The sequence below is a fragment of the Hyla sarda genome, chromosome 3 (assembly GCF_029499605.1).
Source record: "Hyla sarda isolate aHylSar1 chromosome 3, aHylSar1.hap1, whole genome shotgun sequence".
NCBI classification, from domain to species: Eukaryota; Metazoa; Chordata; class Amphibia; order Anura; family Hylidae; genus Hyla; species Hyla sarda.
The window spans coordinates 92,532,409-92,551,803 of NC_079191.1; positions in this window are offsets into that span (position 1 = coordinate 92,532,409).

The window sequence follows — 19,395 nt, forward strand, 5'->3', positions numbered from 1 at the left end:
TCAAGACAGACTTGTTCCAGAAGGAAACAGACCGGAACAGTCTGTTACACTATAAAAGTGCACACCCCATGGCGGTAAAAAAGTCAATTCCCAAAGCTCAGAGGCAAAGGGTAGAATGTATTGTTACAGACCAGAAGTAAGACAGGAAAGATTGATGGAGTTAGAGAACAAATTTCGCCAAAGGGGTTATCCTGAGAGGATACTAGAGGAGGCTAGAGGATCAGCAAGAAGAATAAGGCTGGAGGATAAGCCCCCTAGAATACCCTTTGTCAGACAGTTTCACCCATCGGTATACAGGATAGATACCATAGTCAGAAAACAATGCCAAATATTAACACATGCGTACCCTAATATTCAGCAATTTGTGAGCCCACCATTGATTTGTAATAAAAGGGCCCCAAACTTGAAGGACAAACTTGTCCGAGCTTATGTGAGTTCACAAAAATCCGAAGCCAGACAATCTGTCCTCAGAACCCAGCGAAAAGGCACTTTTGCGTGCCTCCACTGCGCACAGTGCAGTAATGTAATAAAAGGGGACATCATGTCACATCCTCACACAGGAGAACAAATAAAACTACGACATTTCAGCACTTGCGACACTAAAAATGCCATTTATGTGATCAAGTGCCCGTGCGGTCTCCTAGACGTTGAGGAGACCACCCAGTGTGTGGGGGACCACATAAATAGGCATAAGTCATCAATCAGATGTAAAAATCTACTTTATCCAATCCCTCATCATTTTGAGAGAATAGGCCATAGTGTGTCACAATTACGGTTTCAAATAATCGATCAAGTATTTCGTCCAAGGAGAGGAGGAGAGTATTTTGTCCAAGGAAAAAAGAGGCCTTTTGGATTCACAGGTTGTCCACTCTTGAACCTAGAGGCCTAAATAGAGACTATGAGCTGTCATCTGTTCTATAGAAATATATAACTGGATGTTGTTTTAATATATCTTAATAATTTTTTTTCCAATTTAAAGTTTTAAACAATACGATACAAGAATATAACATCAAGTATGAATAGCGGAATTGGTCACAACTAAACTCTCATTACACTGTACCAGACAGATGAGTCGGATTTGGTACAGTCCAGAAGTAGGGCTCTACAACAGTTCAAGAAGCAAACATTATCCGATCTGAGAAACATTTCTGTTGTGCAAAACATGTGTAAGAACAATAAAATCAAAAAGGGTAAAGAGCATCCAACAGTGACCACATGAGTCAGGGCAAAGAGGAAGAGGGAACAGTAGCAAATAAAACTGTATCAGAAGAAAGAAGAGGAGGAAGAGAGAAGGAAAAGATAGGGACCAAGACAAGGGTAGCGGGAGGGGAGGAGGGGGGGGGGGAGAGGAGGGAGGAGAGGGTTGAGGAGTAGGGGCGTCCGTCCAGGACTTACAGAACAGGTGCTGGCAGGAAAATGTAAGTGGTAGCTATCAACGTATAGGGGTCCGACACAGGGAAGAGTGTGTACAACACCCCGTGACTACAAGGTCCTATGGGGATAGGTGCAAGGATGTGAAGTCAGGAGAGTTTTGGAATACTACCCAGGGACTCCATATCAGTGTGTACCTCGCCAACTGGTTACATGAATCGGCTGTGAGTTCTTCGATCCTATGTATATGAGTCACTTCTTGCAACCAGGACGAGACCGTAGGCGATGACACTGATTTCGATAACCTCGGTATGACCGTCCTTGCAGCAAGTAACAAGTAGAGAATCAATCTGGAGGTGTGTTTAGGGATTGAGGCAGGAAGGATAGAAAGGAGTGTGATTTCTGGAGTCGGCTGTAAGTGTATGGAGGTTACCTGTTTGATGATGTGCAAGTCGCCCGACCAGAAGGCAGACAGCGAGGGGCAAGTAAGCCAAACATGTGACATTGTGCCCCTATCCGCAAGGCATCGCCAGCACCTGTCAGAGACTCCCGGGTAATAAGCTGCCAGCAAGGGGACTCTGTACCAGCGCGTGAGGACTTTATAATTAGTTTCTTGCGCCTTGCAGGATAGGGAAGCACCATGGCAGTGTCGTATAGCCTTTTTCCAGTCATCCAACGGAATTGGCCGCCCTATCACTTTCTCCCATTTCTCCATGAATGGGAGGGGGAGGTCTGTTGCCTCCTCTAACAACATAGCGTAAATGTAGCTAATCGCACGTGGTGTACGAGTGGATGATGTGCATAAGTGTTCAAATTTAGTCAAGGGTCGGTTAAGGTGCAATCTGGTTCGCGACGTCCTGTAAAAATGCTGCAGTTGAGCGTATTGAAGGTGTTGCAAAGCTGTTGGTGGGGTGTTCGTTCTAATCAGGACAGGGGCTTTAGGTTGGAGTGGTCCACCAGGGTGTGGAAGGTTATTCCATTCCCCTGCCAGAAAGACAGGAAGGAGAGTCTAGAACAAGCCGGCACGAAGTCAGGATTGTCAAATAGGGGGATGAGGGGTCCGTCTGTGGGGAACAGTGTAGATTTAGACAAGTATAGCCTGCGCGCACGACGGATCGAACAGAGCGTTGGAGGCAGGCTTCCTGAATTGGATCGTTGTTTGAGAGCGCTAGTACACCAGAAAGAGGCTGCCAAGTCACAGTTCACGTAGGCTGTCTCTAGGGTCACCCATTGTTTAATATCTTTGAAGCAACAACAGTCCAACACCCTGTTCAATACCGCTGCAAGGTAGTAAGATTGCAGGTCCGGGAGTGCTAACCCTCCCTCCCTCTTCCCGCAAATAAGCACATGTCGTGCCAGTCTCGATTTACGTTTCGCCCAGACAAAACCCGCCTGGAGTGCTGCCATCTCCCTGAAGAATGACCTAGGAAGATGGAGAGGAATACAGGAGAAAAGATAGAGCAACCTGAGGAGAACATTCATTTTTATGATATTCACTCTCCCCAACCAGGAGAAATCCTTACCTCCCCACCTCGATAGGTCCCCCCTCAGAGAGGTCAAAAGGGGCTGGAAATTTTATTTATAGGTATCTGACAATTTGGCCATTAGCCAAACACCAAGATACTTGAGAAAAGTGGTCTGCCATTTAAAGGGATAGGCATCCTCCAGCTGTCTCATCATTGCTTGTGGAATAGTCAGATTTAGCGCCTCGCATTTAGTAGGATTGTTTATAGTTGCTGAATCTTGAAAATGTTTGTATTGTTGCGAGTAGGGAGGGAAGCGATATCAGAGGCTGCGAGAGATATAAAAGGAGGTCGTACATTTGCTGTGATGCGCTCCAATGTCTAGTCCCCTAATACTAGTATTTTGGTGTATGTCCACCAAAAGATGTTCCATACACAAAATTTATAATAAAGGCGATAGGGGACAGCCTTGGCGCGTCCCATTGCAGATGGTAAATGGCTGAGAAAGACAACCATTGATTCGGATTTGCGCTTGAGGACGAGTGTAGAGGGCCATGATACGGGACAACATGTTGGTACCTAGGCCTATTTGGGATAGGGTGGCTGACATGAATCTCCAATCCACCCGGTCAAAGGCCTTCTCTGCATCCAGGGAGAGAAGGAAGAGCGAGGAGCCATCCTGGTGTGCATAGTGAACGGTGGAGAACGTACGCAGGGTATTGTCCCTGGCCTCACTCCCCTTGACAAAACCAACCTGGTCCGGATGAATTAGAGATGTCATGTGGTCCGACAGCCTATTGGCAATCAACTTGCTAAATAATTTTGCGTCAGTATTAATCAGGGAAATGGGCCGGTAGTTGGAGCAAAGCAGTGGGTCCTTGCCTTCTTTCGGTATAACCGTAATAAATGCCAACAAGAAGGACAACGGAGGAGGATTCGTGTCTGAGATATCATTAAATGCCTTTAACAGGAGCGGGGAAAGGTCAATTTGAAGGGCTTTATAAAATTTCGATGTATACCCGTCAGGGCCTGGACTTTTTCCCGCTGGCAGCGAGGCAATAGCTCTCTCCAGCTCCGCCCCTGAGAAAGGGGACTCCAGACTTTGGATCACCTCCCGATCCAGACTAGGCAGGGCCGTCTGTGAGATGTACTGTTGTAATGAGGTACCATGAGTCCGTGAGTCGGGTGGGGTCGAGTGCGTCGGCAAGTTGTACAGGGAAGTGTAGTACTGCCGATATACTTCTAGTATGTCTGGAGTAAGAGTGCAGGCTGGACCATTGGACAGTTTGATTGAAGAGATAAACAAGGAAGATCTCCTCTCTCTGAGTGCCGCTGCAAGCAGTTTACCCGACTTGCTGCCCCACTCATAGAACAGGCGGCCCGTAAGCTGTTTGTAGTAGGAATGTTGTTTGGATAACAAAGCGAGTAGTTTGCCACGCACTTTAATCAAGTCCCTAATTGTGCTGTCCTGTTGGGAGAGTTTATGTTGTGTTTCCATTCGGTGTAGTGATTGGTGTAGGTGCACAAATTTTGCTGAAGCCTCCCTCTTTAGCCGTGACCCATGTTTGATCAAAACGCCTCTAAGGACACATTTAAGCGCTTCCCACTTTACTATAGGGGAAGTATCATCATTTGCATGGTCAGAGATAAAGTGTCTAATCGAGCTCTGCAAGTCCTGTAGGCACACCAAGTCCCCAAGCAGGGACTCATTGAGCCGCCAGGAAGTCCCAGGCCTCGAAAGGGAGGGGAGCTCCAGCGAACAGGTTACCGGGGCGTGATTCGACAGGATACGAAGGCCTATTGAAGTGTGTAGAATGGAAGGGAGAAGAGTGTGTGTGCAGAAAATATAATCTAAACGACTATACGTTTGTCTGGGGTGGGAGAAAAACGTGTAGTCCCGGTCCTCAGGGTGGTATATACGACAGGTGTCACTCAATTGCATGGAATGTAGTTTATTGCGTAGAGCTCTTAATTTTCTATTGGGGATGACAGAGGAGCCCGTGGACGTATCTACCTTGGGGAACATTGGTGTATTAAGATCGCCACACAGGAGGATAGGGCCCGTGGCAAAATCAGACAGTTCCGTCAATGTTCTAAGAAGGAAGGGCACCTGGTCCCTATTTGGTGCATAGATAGAGGCAATGGTGAGAGAGCGACTTGCTATCTCGCAGTTGACAAATATAAATCTGGCATTGGGGTCTATATGAGAAGAAGCTATTTTAACTGGGAAGGATTTGTGGAAGGCCAACGAGACTCCCTTAGATCTAGATTCTGGATTTACACTATGGAGCCAAGACGTGTAGTATTTAGAGGGGATCGTAGGGACCTGGTCCTTTTTAAAATGAGTTTCTTGTAGGGCGATGATATGAGCCCTGTGTTTAGGTAAGGAATATAATAACTTGTTGCGCTTTTCCGGAGTGTTGAATCCCTGTGTGTTTAAAGTGATCAATTTGATGTTAGCTGCCATATTGTGTGTGTGGAGATGATATCAACTTACCAGCTCTGGACAGAGATGCTGGAGGGTCCAATCCGAGGGACGAACAGCAAGTAAGAGGAGGTATCCTGCAAATTAAACAAAAGAACAGAGGGGTCAAAGGAAGAAAGGCATAGCACAGTAAGAAAAAAAAACTTCAAGGAGTGGGAGCAAGGGTACAATAGGAAGTGGTCTTAAGGACCAAAGTATGGATAGGGGCCAGCCCTATCGACATCCTAGTGGGGGTCATCATGGAAGGCACTCCAATGAAGGGTACACAACACAGGTAAGTATAAGAGGTCTAGGGCAGTGGGGCTCAGGCATTATTAGAGACAGTGTGCACTTCCCAGCACATTCTAAAGAAACTAGAGGATTGCTAGGGAAGTGTCAGACTACATTATAGGCACGAAAACTACTACTAGGGTAGACTTACACCTATTCCAGGCTAGATAGTAGGAGTCAGAAAGTTAAACTTATAAACAATATCAACTAACAGGGAAAAACAGTAGGTGAGTGGAGACTAGCGGGAGCTAGCCCTCCTGCATGGGAAGTATTAGGTCAAGTCCAACCATTAAGCAATAATAACGATGATGAAGAAACACAGTCAGCACACGGCATGTCTTGTTCTACGGCAGAAGCGGAATCAGGAGTCAGCATGACACAAGAGTTCCTCAGAGAAGTCAAGTCTCGGGATCCCGACGGGAGAAGCGCTGTGTCAGAGACAGCACTCCAGCTCTATCTTGCCGCTGTTGTTGTTTGTCCGGAGGTCTGGCCTGTGGCCAAGTCGCTGGCAGTAATACGTTTTCCCAGTCAGGCAAAGGTACCGGTGGCAGTTTGAAAGTAGCAAGGAACGCTGGTAAATCTTCTAGTCTGCGCACAGTTGCAGCCGTGAGTCCATGCTTAGCCGTCAGGGAAAAAGGGAATCCCCAACGGTAAATTATTTTAGCGTTCTGCAGCATGTTAAGCAGAGGTTTAAGAGAGGCTCTCAACTTGAGAGTTCGCAGTGACAAGTCCGGGTACAGATATATTGGGTCGCCATTATAGGTCAGCATCTTCGTTTCTCTAGCTTTGCGCATAATCTCTTCTTTAATTGTGAAGTGGTGAATTCTGCAGATCACGTCCCTTGGCCTATTCGGATCAGGACTTTTGGCTTTCAGGGCGCGATGAGCCATATCAAATTCTAGAGGGGCATCTTGGGGTTTGCACAAGAGCTCGTTAAATTTTTTTTTGTAAAGTCCCTGCAAATTCCTGCGGAGCAACCGTTTCAGGTAGCCCTTTTATTCTCATGTTGTTACGTCTGTTGCGATTGTCCAAATCATCCAGGTGATCAATCAGGTTGGCTTGTCGCATCGTTGTCGCTTTAGCGTTGTTATTTATGGCATGTAGGTGGGCGGAAACTGAGGCGCGGAATTCCTCAAGGTCGCGAACCCTAGTCGACAGTTTAGAGACCTCTTCTTTCACCGGCTGCTTATGGGGAAGGAAGGGATGGGTCCACTAGTAAGCGGGCATAGCTAGGAGAGCGTTCCAGAGCCATATGTTTACGTGTCGGGCGCACTCTTTCCGTTAAAATGTCATCAGATGAGGAGTGGTCTGACCGTGGGTAAACACGGAGCTGCAGCTTACGGGGAGTCCTGAATAGGGTTTTCTTTGCTGGAGGACTAGCCCCCCAATAGTCGGGGTTGTCACTATCGTTGTCCGTAGCAGAGTCTTGTGACCTCACATTTGTATCAGAGTTCATAGCTGTGGACCAGTCCGTCACATCTAGCGGGGGAGGACCAGGGACCACCAAGCAGTTGGGGTGAACACAGGCACAAGTAGGGGTGGGGGGAGCAGGAGAAACTCCACTAGAAGACTTAAGTGAGTGACCAGTAGCCTCCCTGGATCTCTTCTCTGTGGGGGTATTAGCTGTTGCGGGCACTTGGGGATGCAGAGGTGGTGCAGCAGTCATTTCCACAGACCCCTGAGTCTACGCTGCAATGTGAGGGGAAGAGGACTTAATGGCCAAGGCTGCCTGTGATCCGGGCGAGTGTGAGGGCACCACTGAGGCATCAGAGAGCGCAAGATCAGCAGGGGTGCCAGTCCCGTTTGCTGTCGGCCCAGGTGAGTTCATTGGTGGCAGTGTAAGCGGGAGTACTGTGCCCCCAGGGTGTCCCCTGCTCCCATCAGGAGGGGAAGTTGTCTGAGGGGAGGCCCCGCTCTGCAGTGGATCCCCGCACCTCTGCGCAGACATGCGCACGGCCTGCTTCTCCGCCGGTACCTGGAGGCTGATCATGCCGCACTGCTTCAGAGGAGGACAGGAGAGTTCGGCAGCCATCTGGGTCCTCTCCACCGTTCTGGTCTGTATGTGCGGTCTCCGCGACTCACACTGTGGATCCTGTCGTGCTGCGACGGTCTCTCCTTTGCACGCGCCTCCCAGCGCAGGCAGTAATGGCGGGCGGGAGGTCGCTGTGTTAGGCCGCAAGCTGTCGGGAGGCTCTGGTCTGCTGGAGAGGTAGGGAAGGATGGATCCCCGGTGGTCTGCAGGTTTTGGGCACTTTTAGACTTCTTTTTGCCACGATGTCTGCCTCCCATAGTCCAGTAAAGTGCCTAAATAGCATGAGCCCTGCGGGAGCTCTCACTCAGCGCTGCTCTCCATTAGTGTGCCAAGCCACACCCCCTCATATCTTAATTTTTATCTTTGTATTTATTCATAGATATGACAATGAGAGGAGGCCAGAGGACAAGCATGGTTAAGATCAGTACATTTATTCTCAAAACGTTGATAAAATATTTAAATATTCACATGTAGTAATAATAAGTTAAACGCATTGTAAATCTGATGATTTGTGTATATCGGTATCCATGACCACTATAATTACCGGAAGTAGTGGGAGGGGCTTCAGTGTATAAGTACCGATCATTGTTTTCTGATGCATGTCAGTCTGAGCAAGGCATTGGCCAAAACGAGTCAAGTTTGTACTACCACCTTGTGTGAATAAACACATCTTCACTAAGCAACAAACAGTGAGTGCCGGGATTTCATTTTGCTATTAAGGCTAACAGGATCCCTTGTTACGTGCCTTAAGGGGTGTAGTTTCCAAAATGGTATGCCATGTGGGGTTTTCTGCTGTTATGGCACCATAGGGGCTTTCTAAATGTGACATGCCCCCCAAAAACCATTTCAGCAAAATTCACTCTCCAAAATCCCATTGTCGCTCCTTCCCTTCTTAGCCCTATAGTGCGCCCTACGAACATTTGACATACACATGATTTATTTCCTTACTCGAGAGAAATTGGGTTATAAATTTTGGGTGGCTTTTTCTCCTATTACCACTTGAAAAAATTCAAAAACTGGGTCCACAAGAACATGCGAGTGCAAAAAAATGAAGATTCTGAATTTTCTCCTTCACTTTGCTGCTATTCCTGTGAAACACCTAAAGGGATAACACACTTACTAAATGTCATTTTGGATACTTTGTGGGGTGCAGTTTTTATAATTGGGTCATTTGAGGGGTATTTCTAATATGAAGGCCCTTCAAATCTACTTCAAAACTGAAATGGTCCCTGAAAAATTCAGATTTTGAAAATTTTGTGAAAAATTGGAAACTTGCTGCTTAACTTTGAAGCCCTCTGAAGTCTTCCAAAAGTAAAAACATCTTTATGATGCAAACATAAAGAAGACATATTGTATATGTGAATCAATATATAATTTATTTAGAATGTCCATTTTCCTTATAAGCAGAGAGCTTCAAAGTAAAAAATGAAAATTTTTTCATCAAATTTTGGAATTTTTCACAAAGAAATTGTGTAAGTATCGGCAAAATTTTACCACTAACATAAAGTAGAATATGTCACGAGAAAACAATCTCGGAATCAGAATGAAAAGTAAAAGCATCCCAGAGTTATTAATGCTTAAAGTGACAGTGGTCAGATGTTCAAAAAATGGCCGGGTCCTTAAGGTATAAATGGGCTGGGTCCTTAAGGGGTTAAAGCCCAACATTGGCTCTTCCAGTGTCCAGTCTTATTGCAATGACAACAGGCAGGTCGTTGAGTCTCAGGTGGCCTCACAGGAGGGGTACTAGGTGGTCTGGCAGGGCGAGGGGCAGGCTCTTTAAGTGAAGGTGAGTTAGTCCTGCCTACCATCTCTTTAAAAGCTTTGGTCAACTGATCAATGTAATGCCGTACATATTGTAAGTCATTGGCCCAGGGACTAGAGGGAGTCGAGACAGCTGTAGGCTGAGGCATGGTTACAGTCGGGGCCCGGGCTCCCAATGAGTTCTTTAGAGGGGGGCCTAACTTCTTCCGCCTCGGGCCCTGACTCAATGACTTTGATGGCTAACCTCTTGATGTCGGGGAAAGCCATGTCGGGGTTCGGTGCTGCTAGCATGCTAAGTTGGGCCTTATCCCACTTATTCTGTGCCCCATCTATGAAACGGTCCATCAACACCCTGTTACCCTGATTGGGTGTAATACCATCTAGCTTTTGTACTGCTTCTAAAGCGTTCTGTAGGGCTACAGCATAAGCCCGAAGAGTCTCACCTGGCTTCTGACGTTGTTCATACAGTCTTAGACGTACCTCAGAGGGGGAGTGAGATTCAAAAAATTCTCTCTACTGTAGCCTTGTCGGCTGGTGGACAGGTGCGTACCTCCTCCAATGCAGGCCCTTGCAACTGCCCTCTAAGTAACTGCACCTGTTGATGAGGGGGAAAAGCATAAAACCCGAAGAGGCTGTATATCTTCTCCTTGAAGTCCCTCAATGTAAAAGCGTCACTGTTGTAGTTTGGAAGGACGGCATTGCCCAGGAAGACAGGTGCGGCGGCAGATGTTCTTGAGATGAGTGCAGCAGCTGGAGATGAATCAGGTTGAACTGGGCCGGCTGACTGTGCTGGTTCTGTGGAGGAAACCACTGGAGCACCACCATCTTGTTGAATAGGGGGTGCAGGTGCCGCAGGTGCTGGAACAGGCATTTGAGCAGGTTTTGGAGGTGAAGCAGGTCCTGGAAGCAGTATTGGTGCTGCCAGATCCGACATTTTGATAAACTGAGCTGGCCCTTTAAATGAAGCTCAGGAACGTCGGTCCCTTTAAGAGATGCAGCTGTTCTTTAATCTGGAACTTGAGTGCGTAGATCTCGAACTTGAGAGTACTGATCTGTAAATTGAGTGCGTTGAGCTGAAACTTGAGTGCGACGATTGGGAGTTGAAGTGAGTCCAGCCAAGATCTTAACTAAGCGATCTGGTACTTCAGGGTTTTATACTGTGCTGGCTCTGCAAAGCTTTCAGTCCTCTGCAACACTCTGCGTTTCTTTACTGTTCTGACTGTGCTTTTCTGTAGGTCTTCCGTTTGAGGCTCTGCCAAGATGGCCACCGCGGCTCCGGAGACCTCGGTGGGTGGAGTTTCAGGATCTCGCACACGGGAAGGACCAGCGTTGCCTTTAACCCCCTTGCGCTGCGAATTGCGGCTCCACTATACTTTTCGCCTCCCCCCTTACTTTTCGTAGCTGAGCAGTTACTAAAGGGTGCTTGTTAACCCTTGTTATTTGTGACGGCAGGGTGAGGGCTCCTCTGTAATGCTTGTCTTACCGCCACGCTTCCCAAGAGTGATAGGGATTTAGAGAATAATTGAATGTCCACAACCGGAAAGTTTGCTGAAAACAGTTGGAACTTTTACTGAAGATTTTATGCAAGCTTCATAACAGGAACAGTCTCTATACATGCAAAATCTCTCGGAGATTGACAGTGGTTGGGACCTTAAGCAATTTAGAGTCCTTAGACTAATGTGCGCTGTTCCACTGGATTTAGGGGAATTAGTTGTGGTCCAGTAGTCACACTAGCTTTAGCAGGGATTAGTTTAGAACTCACTGGCCTAGCGTGTCTTTGAAAGTTGCGCAGATCCGTCCTGCTAGTCCGGCATCCACGAGAGCAGCAACCCAAGAGAGCGATAATTGGCTACAGCTCCCTTATATGGGCAGGGTCTGGACTAGAGCTAATTGGTCCAATACTTCTGTAAATCACATTCACATAGGATCATGGGTAGCATGTGACCCAAGGACCTCCAAAGGTCCTCCAACATACCATAGAGGAATTAACATGGTCACATGACCGAAGGTCCTGCAACGCTAACAAGGAAAGCATACTTTACATTATACTAAATATACACATTGAGGGCAATTTATCAAAGCTGCTAAGTGACTTTTTTTGCTTATTTTATGCGCATAAATTGTCGCATGTGCGCCAAAGCAACTTTTCGTGCAACTTTTTGAAGGTATGTGATCTTAAGCAAGTTTGTTAAAATTCCTAGGTAAGCAAGTTTAAAATTTTTCACTTTGCAGTAGTAGTGAATTTATTATAGCGACATTCGCAAAAAAAAGTTGCATGTAAGTAAAAAACACTGCACAGCAAAGAAAATTAAATCCTATCTTTTGAATTTCACTTATGTACGCAATATCAATGGGGCTGGTAATCTGTTTCTGAATTAATGGCAATTTCACTTGAATTTGTGCTATTTATTAAAAAATGTTTCCACAAAACTCTACAATCTAAAAAATCCCCTCCAGCGCATTTATAATGTGACCCTGTCGGCGCTTAATTTTCCCGTGCAGCGCTATATTTGACAAAATATAGATGTGCTGGGGGCTGACATATAGCGTTATCTGCCCCCCACATCGCTTCTATATACATATGCAGCTGCTGCGCTATGAATGAATAGTATATCTGTAAGCATCATCTGGCTGGGCCGCTGCTGGATACGCTGCTGACATATATACTTGTCACATATAGCACATTTGTCATAATTTTCCCGTGCAGCGCTATATGTGACAAATATATCTGTCAACAGCGCATCCAGCAGCCGCCCTGCCAGATGATACTGACAGATATACTATTCATTCATAGAGCGGTGGCTGCATATGTATATAGAAGCGATGTGGGGGCAGATAACGCTATATTTCTGCCCCCCCCAGCACATCTATATACATATGCAGCCGCCGCTCTATGAATGAATAGTATATCTATCCGTATCATCAGCCGGGCGGCTGCTGGATGCGTTCTGATAGATATACTATTCACATATAGCGCTGCACGTTTGACAACTGCGCCGGCTGGGTCACATTATAAATGTGCTGGCCGGGGGTATAGATATATACATATAAATGCGCTGGCGGGGGTCATATTTTTATTAATGCACTGGTGGGGGTATATATTTCATATATATATATATATATTTTATATATTAACTTAACAAGCCGCTGACACCTGCGACTACACTGCGCTGCCGCCGGCTTCTATATACACTGTAAAAATTCATAGTCCCCGCCGCCGGGAGAGGGGAGCTCTGATTGGTCAATAGCTATTAATCTGATGGGTCAGCTATAACATTTAAACAGTACAAGGAGCTTAATAAAATCTGTAAAAATGTAATAAAAACAGCAAAAATTCAAAATGAGAGACAGGTGGCCGAAGAAAGCAAAACTAATCCTAAATATTTTTTTAGATATATAAATACAAAAAAACCAAGGACAGATGTTACGCCTAGCGCTCCGGGTCCCCGCTCCTCCCCGGAGCGCTCACGGCGTCTTTCTCCCTGCAGCGCCCCGGTCAGTCCCGCTGACCGGGAGCGCTGCACTGTCATGGCCGTTGGGGATGCGATTCGCACAGCGGGACGCGCCCGCTCGCGAATCGCATCCCAGGTCACTTACCCGTCCCGGTCCCCTGCTGTCATGTGCTGGCGCGCGCGGCTCCGCTCTCTAGGGCGCGCGCGCGCCAGCTCTCTGAGACTTAAAGGGCCAGTGCACCAATGATTGGTGCCTGGCCCAATTAGCTTAATTGGCTTCCATCTGCTCCCTGCCTTTATCTGACCTCCTCCCATGCACTCCCTTGCCGGATCTTGTTGCCTTGTGCCAGTGAAAGCGTTTAGTGTGTCCAAAGCCTGTGTACCTGAACTTCTGCTACCCATCCTGACTACGAACCTTGCCGCCTGCCCCCGACCTTCTGCTACGTCTGACCTTGCCTCTGCCTAGTCCTTCTGTCCCACGCCTTCTCAGCAGTCAGCGAGGTAGAGCCGTTGCTAGTGGATACGACCTGGTTGCTACTGCCGCAGCAAGACCATCCCGCTTTGCGGCGGGCTCTGGTGAAAACCAGTAGCCTCTTAGAACCGGTCCACTAGCACGGTCCACGCCAATCCCTCGCTGACACAGAGGATCCACTACCTGGAAGCCGAATCGTGACAGTAGATCCGGCCATGGATCCCGCTGAGGTGCCGCTGCCAAGTCTCGCTGATCTTCCCACGGTGGTCGCTCAGCAATCGCAGCAGATTGCCCAACAAGGACAGCAGCTGTCGCAGTTGACCGCCATGTTACAGCAAATTCTGCCTCTGCTACAGCAGCAACCATCTCCTCCGCCAGCTCCTGCACCTCCTCCGCAGCGAGTGGCCGCTCCTAACCTCCGCTTGTCCCTGCCGGACAAATTTGATGGGGACTCCAGACTCTGCCGTGGATTTTTGTCTCAGTGTTCCCTGCATATGGAGATGTTGTCAGACTTGTTTCCTACAGAACGGTCTAAGGTGGCGTTCGTAGTAAGCCTTCTTTCAGGAAAGGCCTTGTCTTGGGCCACACCGCTCTGGGACCGCAATGATCCTGCCACAGCCACAGTCCAGTCCTTCTTTGCTGAAGTCCGAAGTGTCTTTGAGGAACCTGCCCGAGCCTCTTCTGCTGAGACTGCCTTGCTGAACCTGGTCCAGGGTAATTCTTCCGTTGGCGAGTACGCCATACAATTCCGTACTTTTGCTTCTGAACTATCCTGGAATAATGAGGCTCTCTGCGCGACCTTTAAAAAAGGCCTATCCAGTCGCATCAAGGATGTGCTGGCCGCACGAGAGATTCCTGCCAACCTCCAAGAACTCATCCATTTGGCTACCCGCATTGACATGCGTTTTTCTGAGCGACACCAAGAGCTCCGCCAGGAAAAAGACTTAGATCTCTGGGCACCTCTCCCACAGCATCCTTTGTAGTCTTCGCCTGGGCCTCCCGCCGAGGAGGCCATGCAAGTGGATCGGTCTCGCCTGACCCAGGAAGAGAGGAATCGCCGTAGGGAAGAAAATCTCTGTCTGTACTGTGCCAGTACTGAGCATTTCTTGGTGGATTGCCCTATCCGTCCTCCACGCCTGGGAAACGCACGCACGCACCCAGCTCACGTGGGTGTGGCATCTTTTGGTTCTAAGTCTTCTTCTCCACGTCTCACGGTGCCCGTGCGGATTTCCCCTGCAGCCAACTCCTCCATCTCAGCCGTGGCCTGCTTGGACTCTGGTGCCTCCGGGAATTTTATTTTGGAGTCCTTTGTTAATAAATTCAGCATCCCGGTGACCCGTCTCGTCAAGCCGCTCTACATTTCCGCGGTCAACGGAGCCAGATTGGACTGCACCGTGCGTTACCGCACAGAACCCCTCCTGATGTCTATCGGACCCCACCACGAAAGGATTGAGTTCTTCATTCTCCCCAACTGTACCTCTGAGGTCCTCCTCGGTCTGCCTTGGCTCCGGCTTCATTCCCCCACCATTGATTGGACCACCGGGGAGATCAGGAACTGGGACTCTGCCTGCCACAGGAAGTGCCTCTCCCCCCCTCCCAGTCCCGTCAGGCAAGCCTCTGTGCCTCCCCATGGCCCCCGTCCTGGTGTCACACTGCCTCGTGCCAGGCCTCGCCCTCTGCCCTCCCTCCCCATCCCCACTCCTGCTGTACTGCCTGCCGTTGAGGAAACCCTCCATTCTTTCCCGGTGTCCTCATCCCAGGGGAGGCAGTTACCGGACAAAGAGAAGGGGAGACCTAAGGGGGGGGGTACTGTTACGCCTAGCGCTCCGGGTCCCCGCTCCTCCCCGGAGCGCTCACGGCGTCTTTCTCCCTGCAGCGCCCCGGTCAGTCCCGCTGACCGGGAGCGCTGCACTGTCATGGCCGTTGGGGATGCGATTCGCACAGCGGGACGCGCCCGCTCGCGAATCGCATCCCAGGTCACTTACCCGTCCCGGTCCCCTGCTGTCATGTGCTGGCGCGCGCGGCTCCGCTCTCTAGGGCGCGCGCGCGCCAGCTCTCTGAGACTTAAAGGGCCAGTGCACCAATGATTGGTGCCTGGCCCAATTAGCTTAATTGGCTTCCATCTGCTCCCTGCCTTTATCTGACCTCCTCCCATGCACTCCCTTGCCGGATCTTGTTGCCTTGTGCCAGTGAAAGCGTTTAGTGTGTCCAAAGCCTGTGTACCTGAACTTCTGCTACCCATCCTGACTACGAACCTTGCCGCCTGCCCCCGACCTTCTGCTACGTCTGACCTTGCCTCTGCCTAGTCCTTCTGTCCCACGCCTTCTCAGCAGTCAGCGAGGTAGAGCCGTTGCTAGTGGATACGACCTGGTTGCTACTGCCGCAGCAAGACCATCCCGCTTTGCGGCGGGCTCTGGTGAAAACCAGTAGCCTCTTAGAACCGGTCCACTAGCACGGTCCACGCCAATCCCTCGCTGACACAGAGGATCCACTACCTGGAAGCCGAATCGTGACAACAGAGCATGTAGGACCCCTTAATAATGATAATGGGGAGGTTGTCACGGGCGATCAAGAGAAGGCGGAGCTACTGAATGGGTTCTTTAGTTCTGTATATACTATGGAAGAAGGAGCTGACATTGGTCAGGTCAGTGCTGGTAACACATCATATAATGTATTGAACTGGCTTAATGTAGAGATGGTACAAGGTAAGTTAAGTAAAGTAAATGTAAGCAAATCTCCAGGGCCGGATGGACTACACCCAAGAGTTCTTAGAGAGGTAAGTTCAGTAATATCTGTACCCTTGTTCATGATATTTAGAGATTCTCTGGTGTCTGGTATTGTGCCAAGGGACTGGCGCAAGGCTAATGTGGTACCAATCTTCAAGAAGGGCTCTAGGTCTTCGCCAGGCAATTATAGACCGGTAAGTCTAACGTGCATTGTGGGTAAATTGTTGGAAGGACTTATAAGGGATTACATACAGGAATACATAGGGGATAATAGTATTATAAGTGATAGCCAGCATGGGTTTACTAAGGATAGAAGTTGTCAAACCAATCTAATTTGCTTTTATGAAGAGGTGAGTAGAAGCCTTGACAGAGGAATGGCTGTGGATATAGTGTTTCTGGATTTTGCCAAAGCATTTGATACTGTCCCTCACAGACATCTGACAGGTAAGTTAAGGTCCTTGGGCTTGGAAACTTTAGTTTGTAACTGGATTGAACACTGGCTCATAGATCGTACCCAGAGAGTGGTGGTAAATGATTCGTACTCTGATTGGTCCCCGGTTATTAGTGGTGTACCCCAAGGTTCAGTACTGGGCCCGCTGCTGTTTAATTTATTTATCAATGATATAGAGGATGGTATTAACAGCTCTGTTTCTATCTTTGCAGATGACACCAAGCTTTGTAGCACAGTACAGTCAATAGAGGATGTGCATAAGTTACAAGATGACTTGGATAGACTAAGTGTCTGGGCATCCACTTGGCAAATGAGGTTCAATGTGGATAAATGTAAAGTTATGCATCTGGGTACTAATAACCTGCATGCGTCGTATGTCTTAGGGGGGATTAAACTGGCAGAGTCACTGGTAGAGAAGGATCTGGGTGTACTTGTAGATCACAGACTACAAAATAGCATGCAATGTCAGGCTGCTGCTTCCAAAGCCGGCAGGATATTGTCATGTATAAAAAGAGGCATGGACTCGAGGGGCAGGGACATAATACTCCCCCTTTATAAAGCATTGGTACGGCCTCACCTGGAATATGCTGTTCAGTTTTGGTCGCCTGTTCATAAAAGGGACACTGCGGAGTTGGAAAGGGTGCAGAGACGCGCGACTAAACTAATATGGGGCATGGAACATCTTAGCTATGAGGAGCGATTAAAGGAGTTACAATTGTTTAGTCTTGAGAAGAGACATTTAAGGGGGGATATGATAAACGTATATAAGTATATAAATGGCCCATACAAAAAATATGGAGAAAAACTGTTCCAGGTTAAACCCCCCCAAAGGACGAGGGGGCACTCCCTCCGTCTGGAGAAGAAAGAGTTTAGTCTAAAGGGGCGGCACGCCTTCTTTACCGTGAGGACTGTGAATTTGTGGAACGGTCTACCTCAGGAACTGGTCACAGCAGGAACAATTAACAGCTTTAAAGCAGGGTTAGATACATTCCTGGAACAAAATAACATTAATGCTTATGCAGAATTATAAAACTACATCCCTTTCCCTTATCCCCTTACATCCTTCCCTTCAATCCCCTGGTTGGACTTGATGGACGTATGTCTTTTTTCAACCATACTAACTATGTAACTATGTAACTATGTAACTATTGACCAATCAGAGCTCCCGTGGTCCGGCGACGGGAATTATGAATTATGACAGTGTATATAGAAGCCGGCGGCAGCGCAGTGTAGATGCATGTACCGCCAGTTTGTTAACTTAATAAATTCGGATCACAACAGATCTCCAGTGAATGATCTGCTGCGATCCACATTTAATTTAAAAAGCCGGCGGTATATGCAGCTACACCGCGCTCTTATGCTCCAGAATACGCTGTCATAATTCATAATCCACGCCGCCGGGAGACAGGAGCTCTGATTGGTGAATAGCTTTTCACCAATCAGAGCTCCCTGTCTCCCGGCTGGGATTATGAATTAAGAACTGTATATAGGAGCCGGTGGGGGAGTGCAGTGTAGCTGAATGTACTGCCAGCTTTTTAACTTAAATGCGGATCGCATAACAAGCCGGTGGTACATGCGTCTACCCCGCGCTGCCACCGGCTTCTATATACATTGTCTGTCCCATAATGGGAGTAGTTGTAGTACTGCAGCATTGCTGAGGGATGGCACTTGCACATCCCCCCGACTGTGGGACTTTTAGGACTACTACTCCCATCATGGGCAGACTCTGCCCATGATGGGAGTTGTAGTTTTTTGAGGTGCAGATTGCACCGGGTCATTCTGCAGAGACCCGATGCGATCCGCATTTATTAAGTTAACAAGCCGGCGGCACATGCATCTACACTGCGCTGCAGCTGGCTCCTATATACACTGACATAATTCATAATCCGCGCCACCGGAACACGGGAGCTCTGATTGGTCAATAGCTATGCTTTCCTAACTTGTTGCAACCCAAGGACTAGTTTAGATTGAGCGTCCTGCACTTCCAACTCCGTTTTCCACAACTGAAATACAGTTTCTCGCAGATAGTGGAGTGCCACCCTTTTAAGAATAAAATAAATGTTTGTGGATTTTGTGATGGTTGCCATATTGGTAATTATGTGGTAGAGATTTGTTGATTCTGTCCTTTTGTATTGTTGGTGTTGAGGATCTCTACTGGTTTAATGATATATCTATTTTTATTTTTGGATCTCTTTGGTTTTAAAATATATATCTGTTTTGGTGCATTTGGGGCACACACCTGGCTTGTTGTTCCATTTGGATTGTGCCCATCACCATCTTCTCTATGTAACAAGCAGCATTTTTTTGTTGATCCAGGGATTTGTTTGTTTTTCATACTTACTAAGAAGGATTTTTTTTTTTGTTTTGTTTTTGTTCTGGTAGGAAAACTAGTCTAAATTTGTTTATCAGATTTATAGAACTTCACATAGAATTCTGATTATTTTATTAGAAAATTCAATTTGAAGTGTGGTTTCTTTATTAATTTATTTAGGGATGAACAAATGTAAAACTTTTCATTGTAAATACTGTGGAAGCTCGTGTTATTACTATGTCATTTTTAGGTTACAAAAATCAGTCTTTTATTCTTTAAATCAGTCTTCTATTTTTCCCAGATTCAATTTTCCTGTCCATTTATTACATCAGAAAGAAACATTTTCATGGAACTGTTCACATTATGCTAAGTTGTGATGCAATTCTCCCCAAATTACTGAAAATGTGGTGTCCCAGCACAAAAGGCTGTGAGAGTGTTCCAGCTAGTAGGCTGAGGTACCGAGGAGAAGCCTAGAGAGATGAAAAACATGCCCAGCCACCCCAATCATAGGGAAAACCCTGACTCACAGGTGAATGTCAAAGCCTGGCAGTAAGCAAAGCTCTTGGGAAAAATCTCTTCTTCATTCAGTGAGTTATGTCTC